The sequence below is a fragment of the Bison bison genome, unplaced genomic scaffold (genome assembly GCF_000754665.1).
Source record: "Bison bison bison isolate TAMUID 2011002044 unplaced genomic scaffold, Bison_UMD1.0 scf7180017864527, whole genome shotgun sequence".
Lineage (NCBI taxonomy): Eukaryota > Metazoa > Chordata > Mammalia > Artiodactyla > Bovidae > Bison > Bison bison.
In genome coordinates, this window is record NW_011495078.1 from 567,308 (window position 1) to 579,267 (window position 11,960).

Genomic DNA, 11,960 nt, shown 5'->3' on the forward strand with positions numbered 1-11,960 from the left:
TCTTGGGCACAGACACTCCCTCGGGCGGAGGGCAGCCAAGTTCCTGACGGTTTGGGCCCCATCCTCTGGCCCCAGTGTGCGGGCATGCCTCCCAAGGTGCCCTGGGCCACGCCTGACCCCCTCCCTGGGCCCAGCCCAGTGTCTGGCCTGGCCTGGACCAGAAGACAGCAAAAGAGCCGCTGAAACAGCGAGAAACCCCAGGAGAGACAGCCGGGGAACCTGCACTCTGATATCTGACGACCGAGAGGAATCATTGGCACTTATTTTCATTGTAAAATACGAGTTGTGGTTTCCTGGGGTGTTTTTAGTTCTTATCTAGCTTTTAGAAATACTTTCTGAAATATTTACAGATAAAATAATATGACGTCTAGGACTGGCTTAAAATAACCCTATGAGGAAGTGGGTGGGGTGTAGACAAAACAAGGCCGGAGGCGGGCCAGATCCTTGCAGTGGGAGTGGGCTGGCTGTGCGCGGTCCACGGTCCCAGCGTGTGTGGAGCCCCCTCCACCACACGGACCACTCTGGGAGCCAGTTCCTCTGCGGGGCTGCTTGGACCCAAGCCGAGGGGCGGGCTCTGCCCTTGGGAAGGGCGCACTGCCTCCCCCGGGTGGATGAGGGGCCCTCGAGGCCCTCACTCACAATAATCTGGGGTGAACACCCCCAGGGCGCACACGCGTCCTCCTCCGCCGCCCTCCCCCACTGCCCTCCTCCGCCGCCCTCCAGGCCCGCCTCCAGCCGGGCACCACACTGCCAGCCGCTCGAAGGAGGAAGGCCAGCTGGTAAAGGGCCTCCCCTTGCCCAGCCCACCATGTTCCTGACCCGGTGTCCTCACAGTCCAAGCCCCAAGCCGCCCGTCCCGTCCAGACCAGGGGCAGAGGCCTGCCTCCTCCGACACCGGGCTTTCGCTACGGCCCCTTCCCCGGGCCCACTCACACCTCCCCGCCTTGTGTAACACAGGAAGTGGCCTGTTTTGATAAGATGGAGCAACAAGCTGGGAAATTAGATAAGCTGGGCTGCACAAAAGCGTTTCCTCTGCTGCATTCCAGCCCCAGAGACGGGTCTCAGGTCTTGCTTAGAAAGACCAGGGGCGCGTCAGGGGCCGCATGGGTGGCCTGTCACCCCTCCGGGCTCCGTCACTACTAGGGGGGCGGCGGCGCTGGGCTGGGCCACGTGCCAGACAGGCCATGGGACCTGCAGCCGCTCTCCCGCTTACACACGCTGCAGCACTTCCTCTCAGGCCCCTGACGTGTCAGCGAGGTCACACGGCCCTTTATAACTTGCTCTGCGGCCTTTGGCCCAAATCTCAGAACCAGAAACAGGAAGTCAGGTGGAGACTTGGGTCAGGCGGAACCCCGATTTCTGCAGCCCCAGCCAAATGGCAAGACCTCAGGTAAACAGTGGCCCCCAGGGCCTCGGGGCCCAGGAGGCCGAGCAGCCTGGGAAGGGGTTGCCTAAGTCGTGGCTGGACGCGGGCACTGCTGGGCATGGAGGCCACGGGCCCCAGGGACAGCCTGCGGCTGCCGGGTACCCAGGGCCGGAGCGCCAGGAGTGGGGCTGGGCTGTGTGGGCCGAGACCATGTGAGAGCTGAGCCATAGGATGGAGGCCCAGGGCGAGCAGGCGCCCCCAAGGAGGGACGAGACGGCACCGTGGTGCCCACGGCCCGCAGCACCGCGAAGCCACTGGGGCTCCGCACCAAGCTCACACAGCCGAGCTTCCTGCAGGCGCTCCCTTCAGAGCCGAAAAGACACCTGTGGGCCCTGGCAGAAACCAGTTATTGATAATTACCATGGTGACGATGACGCTTTGCTTCCTCCAACCCCCCGGTTCCCCCAGGACCAGGCAGTGAGAGATGGCAGGGACACGTCGGGCCTGAGACAGAAGTAAGAACACGCACCTCTGGACGTGTGCGCATGTGTGTGTGCTCAGTAGTTTTTCTGGAACTTTAGAAGTCTTTGAGAAAGATACTGAAAAATTGAAAAGCAGATACATTGAAACTCACAATATTATAAGTTTAAAAATTTTATTTATATCAAAAAAATTTATGTAATTTAACCATATTGAATTTAATGGAATGGAAATAAGGGCACTGATAATATTTTAAAAATGCACTTCTAAAACAATTAACCATTAACTGAAAAATGACACAGCTGTGTTTATGGGAACATGTAGGAAATACAAGAAATAGAGTGAACACGTCAACATTCACACCAGCATCACTCACAACAGCCAAAGAGCAGACACAACCCAGGTGTCCCTCAACTGAAGAAGATGCAAACAAAACGTGGTCCATACGCTCAGTGAATGATTGCCTTTCTAAAGGTGTCAAGTGGAGAACACATGAGCGGACAACGCGGACCTGTCAAGAACAGGACACCCTCCCCAGCAGAGACACGGCGCTTTCTCCTAACGTGAAAGATGACAGCAGCTCACCCTCACCCTCCCCCACGGACCTGGAGTCACTGCAAGACCGGAAAGACGCTGAACTGGATCCAACTCAGCGTGGCCACTTCTGCCTCTGACACCAGGCAAGATGCCCACCCTCTCTGAGCCTCACACCCCCTGTCTGCAAAACGGGAATGAAAGCAATAGTGTGATGGAAGTGCTCAGAATGCAACAGACTCTCAAGAGGAGGCTGGGTCCCCCACCTCCCAGGGGGCACCGCGGTCCTCAGACACCACGGACCTGGGATTTCCAGCACCGACACGATGCTAAGTGATTCTCAAGTCCTCTCCAGTTTACAAAGATGCACTCGATTCGCACACAGGGTCCTGGGCTGTTCACCCGTGAAGTCCCTCAGCAATGCCGTGGTCCCTGACCAGCAGGCGGCAGATGGGGGTTCCAGCCTCCCGTGGGGAGCCTGCTGGGTGGAGGGAGGGCAGCAGCCTGGAGAAGGGGGCAGCAGCTCGGGCCCGCGTCTGCCTCTGCATCCCCCCACATTGCGGCAGTGCCAGGCCACCCGCCTCACACTTGGAAACCACACGCGCATCAAGCCAAGGGCAGCAAGTCATCTGTTCTGTTCAATCCCTGGACGGCATGAGCTCATTCTCAGCACCAGAACACCGGCTTCCACGCCTCGGGGGCCGAGGGATGGAGGGTGTCCAAGGCCCTGCTCAGCTCCATCCTCGATGATCACAGAGCGTCTGGCAGTGAGAGCAACCGTAACTAACTGGTTGTTTCCCTTGCCTCTTTCGATAAAAAGCAGGAGAAGGAGATGTGATTTCACGTGGAACATGAATCACACACATCCCAGAGCTCAACACCCTGGCCGGGAGGAAGGCCTTGCTCTGTATTCTGGAGGGAGTGCTGCCCCCACCGAGCACAGAGCCTTGGTTCTCACTCACCCGGGACAGTTACCTGGAAGCCGGCCGTTTGGAGACCAGTTACACCACCCTGCTCAGCTCCTGGGAAATGTCCTCATCAAGCAAACAGGCTGCTTGCAAACTTGGGCTTCATGAGTTGCAGGGGAAGCGGTGGAGGAGTGGTGAGTAAATACCAGGGCGTCACCCAGGACACGTGCCCTGGACAGAGGACAGACAGGCCTCCCCAGGGGACACAGCGCTGCCTGTGAAGATGGGGGTGGCTGGCCTGTACCATGGAGTCACCTCCACGTCCAAGCCCCAAGACCCTCGTGACTTTCAGGGAGGGGAGCAGACACCAAGGCTCCCCTCCTGCTCGCAGACGGCCAGGACAGGTTGGGGGAGCGTGCGCAGCCTCACGTCCCCGGCCAGCACCCACCTGCCCTGATCGGGCGGGCCCGCCTCCAGGCCTGAGGTTCCCTGAGCACCAAACACCAGCAAATCCCACAGCACACTGCCAGGGATGGAGTGGCCAAGGTGGGCGCCACGAACTGTGGAGTCTAACGGGACCAGATTCGCCACCTGGAATTCATTTTACAGATGCAACAGCCTACAGATCTATTCTTGGCTTCCAAACAGAAGTTCCAACAAGAATGTTCTTGCTCTCCGCTAAGCATCAAATAAGGAACTGTTCGGGAAGCAGGCCCACTCTAAGGATGAGTGGTCCTCAGGGAGGCACCTGCAGGCCCACTCCGCAGGTGTTTTGGGTGGGCACTGACCCCCGGGGCTTCGTGAATGGGGGACCTCACTGTGAGGGGGTCAGGCCTGTGAACCAACTTTCCTGTTACCTGGAGTCATGGTTCCAGTCACCAGCCAGAGTGGGCTAAACGCTACCTGAGGACACACCACGTTGTCTGATAGTACGGCGGCCTCTTCTCAGAGAGGATAGCACCGTCTGTGTTGAGAAAAATACCCCAGACTTGGAGATCTGGCCAGAGAGCGTGAGGTGAGACACCACGGTCAGCCTGTCCCTTTGCCCAGCCCCCAGGCCTCCACCTGGGCCCAGCACCCTGTGGGTCACAGAGTCGGGCTGCAGAGTCACTGTGGGCTCAGAGCTTTACTGGCAAAGGGGCAAATAACTTCCTCCCACGAGACACTGAGGGACACACACCAGCTTGTATCCGGCCCTGCAGCCCTGCACACAAACCCCTCAGCGGCTGTGGACACCCAGGTGCTTAAAAAGCTCTTGAAGCAACTTACCTCTCTGATTCCCTCGTTAGTGAGAGAATAAATATTTGACACTTGTTCATTCTGCATCTGCGTGAGAGTCAGGTTTTGAAATTTTTAAAACTACAGCGTGTCACGCCCACAGAGAGACAAACCGCACCAGAGGCAGCCTGGGGTCAGGAGCCTGCAGAGATGGGCCTTCCGGCTCTGCCGACCTCAGGAAATGAACCCAAGTTTACGCACTGGTGTCTTGGCTGCATGGGGACGGCCTCACAGGTCACCACTCACCTGGCCTGTCCTTGAAGGTGATACCAACTCCACAAGTGTTAAAGCAGCTGGTCCACCCCAGGGGCTCCCGTGGCTACTGGAAACGTTTTTGATCCTCCTCAGAGGAAGATTTCTAGGTGTCCTCAAGCTCTCACTGAACCAGATTTTTTTTCACTAATAAAGCAAAGTTCATCAGTTTGTTTAAAGGTCGAGGCTCAGACCAGCTCATCCAGGAAACAGGCCTTTGTCTGCACCTCACCTGTGTTCATAATCCCAGATTCAGTTTCTGTCCGCAGGTGGTGGGCTCAGAACTGAGGCTGCACACGACTCCGGGGTCCTCAGGCGGCCTCCCCCATGATGCTGTTCGACGAGCCTTGGAAGGCAGATCAGCCCGAGACACCCAAGCGTCACCCTCCCTGCTTCCTATAGCTGCACAAGTTCTGGCCATGAAGGAGCGACCAGAGTCCCCACAAGGAGAGCCGCTGGCATGAGTCGGGAGGAGGCTCGGGCCGCAGCTCATCAGACGGTCAGCAGGGAGGAGCCACCTGGGGCTCCACCTGGCCCACCCGCCTGGGCACTGAGGGTCCCGTCACCAAAGAGGGGGACGAGCTCGGGGGTGCCACTGCTGTCTCGTCATGAGCCCTCCTTTCTGTCAGCTGAACGATCAGTGACATGGCAGGCCTGGCACCTGGCCAGGCGCCCACCCCTGGCCTCAGCAGAGACCGAGTCGTTCGACTTTTCAAAGAGCCTGATGCTGTTACAGACAGAGCCACCCAGTAACTCGGCCCAACAGACAGGCAGCCCTGAGCACCTCTGAGGCTGGGCGCGACTGGCCAGAGACACTGGCTCAGGCAGCACCACACGCTCAGCCTCCTCAACACCAGGGAGGCTCCTCCTCCAAGCACGAAGCCTGGGAGGGTCTCACAGCCTGGCCTCCGCATCTGCAGAGGCCCGTCTCTCTGCACCCGGCCCTCCCCAGTGGCAGGGGCTCCAACATCCGATACTCACGGGCTTGTTGTAGCAGTAACTCGTGCTTGCGGCGAAGACAGAACAGGCGCAGAGATGCAAGAACACGGTAAAAACAGGCCATCCCCTGCACCCTGCACGGGCAGCCGCGGTCAGCCACATGTCCCTGGCACGTGGCAGCCCATGGGCACAGGCAGCCGCGGTCAGCCACACGTCCCAGGCATGTGGCAGCCCATGGGCACAGGCAGCCGCGGTCAGCCACACGTCCCAGGCACGTGGCAGCCCACGGGCACAGGCAGCTGCGGTCAGCCACACGTCCCAGGCACGTGGCAGTTGTCAGCCACACGTCCCAGGCACGTGGCAGCCCACGGGCACAGTGAGCTGCTGTCAGCCACACGTCCCAGGCATGTGGCAGCCCACAGGCCCAAGGAGCCACATCCCCTCACCAACGGGCTCCGTGCCGCTGCAGCTGTGCGTGCGCATCCAGTGACCTGGGCAGCAAGCAGAGGTCAGGCCACCATGTGTCACTACACTCCAGGGAGGTGCCAGCTCCAAGCCCTGCTGCCCAGCACGCTGAAAGCCGTGGGAACCTTGATGTTTCAGCAAACGGCAACTGATGGTCAGTCTTACATGGAGACTTGGGGAGTCACAGAAGCAGAAGGTGGGAGGCTAACAGGGAGGGTCCCAGGCCCCGCAGAGCCCGCGACTCAGGCCAGATGGAGGGGGCCCTGTGTCCCCAGCTCAGCCCCCTTGGAGGGGGCTCTGCATCAGATAGAGGGGGCTCTGTGTCCACAGCTCAGCCCCAATAGAAGGGGCCCTGTGTCCCCAGCTCAGCCCCGATGGAGGGGGCCCTGTGTCCACAGCTCACCACCGATGGAGAGGGCTCTGTGTCCGCAGCCGACTCTCGGCACCTCACGCCCGCACCCACCTCCCTTGCCCCTTCCTGCCCTGTCCAGGCCCTTCCTGCTGGCTGCTTCCCGCCAAAAGAAGCCACCACTGACCCTCCCAGGAACAGTCTTCTCACGGTTGCTCTGCCTCAACTTAAAATCAGCTTGCAGTGTTTTCAGACCTACTTGGTTAAGAAAATCTGCTTGGGAGATGAGTAGATATGAAAAGGAGACTTCCGATCAGGCTTTACAAGATCCGAGTCTTTGTCCCAATGACAGGGTTATAAAAGTCCTCCTGGAGCTCTACAGGGGAACGAGTAGGGGCTCTGCCCTGACCCCTGAGCCCCACGGCCCTGCCAGTGCCAGTGCCTGAGAAGGAAGCCCCATGCACTGTGACTGCACGAGGAGGTCGCTGTAGCAAACGGAGACCTTTGCGTCTGGGATTCAGATCTTTAGAATACAGTCTAAGCCAGCTTACGTAGTTTTCTAACAAATACCTTATCAGCCAGAAAGGAAAAACAATGTTCTGAACAGAAGCTAGTGATCCGCAAATTCTAAACAAGTAAACTTTCCTGTTGTGGTGTGTTTATCTCCACCTCGGGTACAACGGCCCTTCTGTTAACGGGCACAAGGGGCATCTGTGGCATTCCATCTGCCCGGCAACCTTGCCTTTCAGGGAGCTCTGCGTGCCTGCGGGGCAGCTGAGCACACGGTGCCAGGGCCACTCAGGCCAAGCAGACGCAACCCCGGAGCCGCGCGGCTTTTCGGGTTTCAGGACAGCACCATCTCGCTGCTCCCAGAGGACACGTCACCGGCTGGCACGAGGGGTCCGGCACCGCCAGAGCACAAGGTCAGCACCGGCCGGGACTTCTCAGGCACCCAACCAATGGGCTCCACACACAGCCACACTGGCCCTGGTGGGCATGCCTCTGAATCCGGGAGTCCCGGCAGCTGGCCCAGGGGGCCGCCCTGGGCCCACGCTGCATCCCAAACAGGTGCAGAGCATGTGCTCCAGCCCACGAGGCCTGCGGGTCGGGGAGCTGCCTCCCTCCTGAGCGCAGCGTGGTTGCCGTCCAAGAGCCACGGCCTCCGCGTACTCAGCCCCACGAGGTGCCTCTGGCGAGCAACGCCCCGAGCGGCTCCTGTGCTAGAGCTGAGTGCACAGACGCCCCGGGCTGAACCAGCGTCTGCTGAGCAGCAGCAACCCCTGCAGCCAGACACACCAACAAGGAGACCGCAGCCCCTTCTCTCCCACGACCCTTATCTGTGCTGCGTCCCAGATAAGGAAACCGGGTAGAGAAAGGTGACCGCCAAAGGCTCCCTGTGGGTGTGAACTGCATCTGGGCCCAGAGCCCCCCATCCCCGTCTGCCCTCAGCAGGCCCAGCCTCAGGCCGAGGCGCTAGTTTCAGAGAAGCAGGGTTGACCAGGCTACTTCAGCAGCCTCACCTGGAGATGGCTGTTGTTTCCAGCAAGATCCTACAGCATTCCACAAAACCACACAGAGTTTGGCACAAAACCACTTGGAAGTCACAGGCTGCCAGGGAACCCCCAATGGGGCAGAGTAGGGGGAGCGACCACCCTGGTCTGCCTGGGCTGAGGGGGTCCTGGGACCCAGGGCTGAGCCGGGAGCAGCCCAGGAAACCCTGAAGGACTGTCCACAGCAGCCCTTTCACCTCAGTGGGGCCGGGCCACGTTGACTCCCGATGGTAAGCAGCATCTTTCAAACTTTTGGAGCATAACCCACAGCAATGAATACATTTTACATCAGGATCCAACACGTACTCTGAGAAATACAGTGGAAATAAAAACTCACATCTGATAAAACTCTGCTACCCTCTACCCTCAGTTCAGTTCAATTCAGTCACTCAGTCGTGTCTGACTCTTTGCAACCCCATGAATTGCAGCACGCCAGGCCTCCCTGTCCATCACCAACTCCCAGAGTTCAGCCAAACTCATGTGCATCGAGTCAGTGATGACATCTAACCATCTCATCCTCTGTCGTCCCCTTCTCCTCCTGCCCCCAATCCCTCCCAGCATCAGGATCTTTTCCAATGAGTCAACTCTTCGCATGAGGTGGCCAAAGTATTGGAGTTTCAGCTTCAGCATCAGTCCTTCCAATGAACACTCAGGACTGATCTCCTTTAGGATGGACTGGTTGGATCTCCTTGCAGTTCAAGGGACTCTCAAGAGTCTTCTCCAACACCACAGTTCAAAAGCATCAATTCTTCGGCACTCAGCTTTCTTCACAGTCCAACTCTCACATCCATACATGACTCCTAGAAAAACCATAGCCTTGACTAGATGGACCTTTGTTGGCAAAGTAATGTCTCTGCTTTTTAATATGCTATCTAGGTTGGTCATAACTTTCCTTCCAAGGAGTAAGCGTCTTTTAATTTCATGGCTGCAATCACCATCTGCAGTGATTTTGAACTGAAGTGAAATGAAGTGAAGTTGCTCAGTCGTGTCTGACTCTTTGTGACCCCATGGACTGTAGCCTACCAGGCTCCTCCGTCCATGGGATTCTCCAGGCAAGAGTACTGGATGGGTTGCCATTTCCTTCTCCAGGGGATCTTCCTGACCCAGGGATTGAACCCGGGTCTCCCACATTCCAAAAAAATAATTGGAGCCCAAAAAAATAAAGTCTGACACCGCTTCTGCTATTTCCCCATCTATTTCCCATGAAGTGATGGGACCAGATGCCATGATCTTCGTTTTCTGAATGTTGAGCTTTAAGCCAACTTTTTCACTCTCCTCTTTGACTTTCATCAAGAGGCTTTTTAGTTCCTCTTCACTTTCTGCCATAAGGGTGGTGTCATCTGCATATCTGAGGTTATTGATATTTCTCCCAGCAATCTTGATTCTAGCTTGTGCTTCTTCCAGCCCAGCATTTCTCATGATGTACTCTGCATAGAAGTTAAATAAGCAGGGTGACAATATACAGCCTTGACGTCCTCCTTTTCCTATTTCTACCCTACATCATTAAAAACCGCAGGTTACCAAAACACTGAAACTAGGGCCTGAACGCAGGTCTCCTGCATCCAGGCAGATTCTCTACCATCTGAGCCACCCGGGAAGCCCCAAGTACCTACCAGTGGGTGCGAAACATGGTTTGGGGGAAAAAAAATCCTTCATTAAACTATGTCTGGAGGGTTCTGTTCTGGACAAGACAGTGTTATGTGGACCAGACTCAACTTCCTGTCTGATTTACCAGGCAGAGTCTGAAACAACTGCAGAACCAGACAAATCTAGGAAATGATGGTATTCCAGACAATGCCATCAGGCAACGAGAGTGACCCTGCGAGACGGAACACAGGTGAGGTGGGCCCAGACCTCTCCTGCTGTATGGAGGGGACCCCAGCCACTCCCTCCCTCCCGGGAGACCGCTGCCCAGAGACAGAGCTTCTGAGACCTCTTTGGCTGAATTGCTACAATCTCGGGAAGACTCCCAAGACTGGGAAAGAACAACGTGAAATGATCAGAGGCGCCAACCCCGAGGTTCTCACAGGGCCTGGAGAGTTCCAATCCCTTCTGCTCACAGGCTTTGGAGAGTCCCTGGTGCGGGGGCCCGCCGCGGGTCTGCAGCAGGAGGGCATCTAGCTCTGCTCCTGTCTCAGGCGAAGCTCCAGAGACAGAAACAAATGTCGGAGATGAAGCAGACCCTGCACTGATGGATGGATATGATGCTGCAAAAGAAGAGACTGGGGGACTTGAAGGCCCAACAACAGAAAATATCAAAATCACACAGAGAGAAAAAATGAAAAAAAGCGCATTTAGTAAGTTCTGGGAAAACTTAAGTAGCCATATGTACGTGCCACTGGAGTTCCCAGAAGAGAGGAGAGGTTTGAGGGACATGAAACAGCATCTGAAAAATAATGGCCAAATTTTTTCCCAAATTCGATGAAAGCTGTAAGCTCACAGATCCAAGAAGCTCTGGGACCTCCAATAACAGAAGTGCCACCAGTTAATTAAAGATCTGGTGTAAATCACGACTAAAGGATTTTCTGCCTCACCCAGATTTTTGACAGCAGTGCTTCTCAGGACAAGCAGGAAGATTAACGTGGTCAATATTCTGTGTAAGCGCCTGCCATTCCAAGCCGGCTTTGAGTCACTGCTCTTGGAGTCCGGCTGAGGTGGGCAGCTGAGAACAGAGCGCAGACACAGGGGCAGACGTGCGGGCTATTGAATTGTTAATTCTGTCTGTAGAGGTTTCGGGGGAACATCCCTTTCGCTGAAATTAACATATTCACGTTCACTGCTGCTGCTAAGTCGCTTAAGACTGACTCTGTGCGACCCCATAGACGGCAGCCCACCAGGCTCCCTCATCCCTGGGATTCTCCAGGCAAGAACACTGGAGTGGGTTGCCATTTCCTTCTCCAATGCATGAAAGTTAAAAGTGAAAGTGAAATCACTCAGTTGAGTCCGACCCTCAGCGACCTGCAGCCCACGAGACTCCTCTGTCCATGGGATTTTCCAGGCGAGAGTACTGGAGTGGGCTGCCATTGCCTTCTATCCCCCCTTCTAACCTTTGACCTCAAGAAATCTGCCATCAGCGGCGCTCACTGTCCCGCCAGAGAAGGTGGGGTGGGCGCAGGTGCGGACTGGAGGTCGGGGTGGGGGTGCCTCGCCGCCCCTTCACTGCCCCGCGTGGGCGCGTGCTCCGGTCAGGACCCCCGAGGCGGCGCCGGCCGGCTACCTGCCCCGGTCCCCCGAGGGGGCTGCCCTGCTTTGGTTTTGCTTGTTTGTGTGTGTGTGTGTTTATTGTGACTTTGCGAAATACTCCAGGACGAGAGACAGAAAGTCTTGGTCTCCCAGAAGGAGAGAACGCAGCTTTTGGTTTAAACGGCTACTGGGAGCCCTTGAGGTTTTCCAACGTCATCACCGTAAAAACAGAAACTAGAGAAGGACATCATCTAATCTCGCTCCCTGGACCCCAGTGGGGCTCCCTTTGCCTTCAGTTTGTCTCTCCTTTGGTGGGTACATAGTCTTGAGAATACGTGCCCCGGAATGAAGTCTTCAGAAAGGACGCGGAGATCTGGGGCGCGGTCGGGGAACGGGGTGGAAAGAGGTTGGAGGCTGGTAAATGTCCGTCTGTACCTGACAGGCTGGACTCGCGTGACCTCCTCTCCGCGTTCGCACCGCCCGGTTACATAAACTTAACCCGCGACTGGGGAGAAGCTCCCGGGCGCGGGGGCGGGGGGAGGGGGGACTCCCCGCCTCCGTCCCGAAGACCCGCTGCCCCTCTGGGCTTTGATCTTCCTGAGAAAACCGGCTCGGCCCGGCGGCGGAGAGGCAGGCGCGCCCCGCCCGCCCCGCGC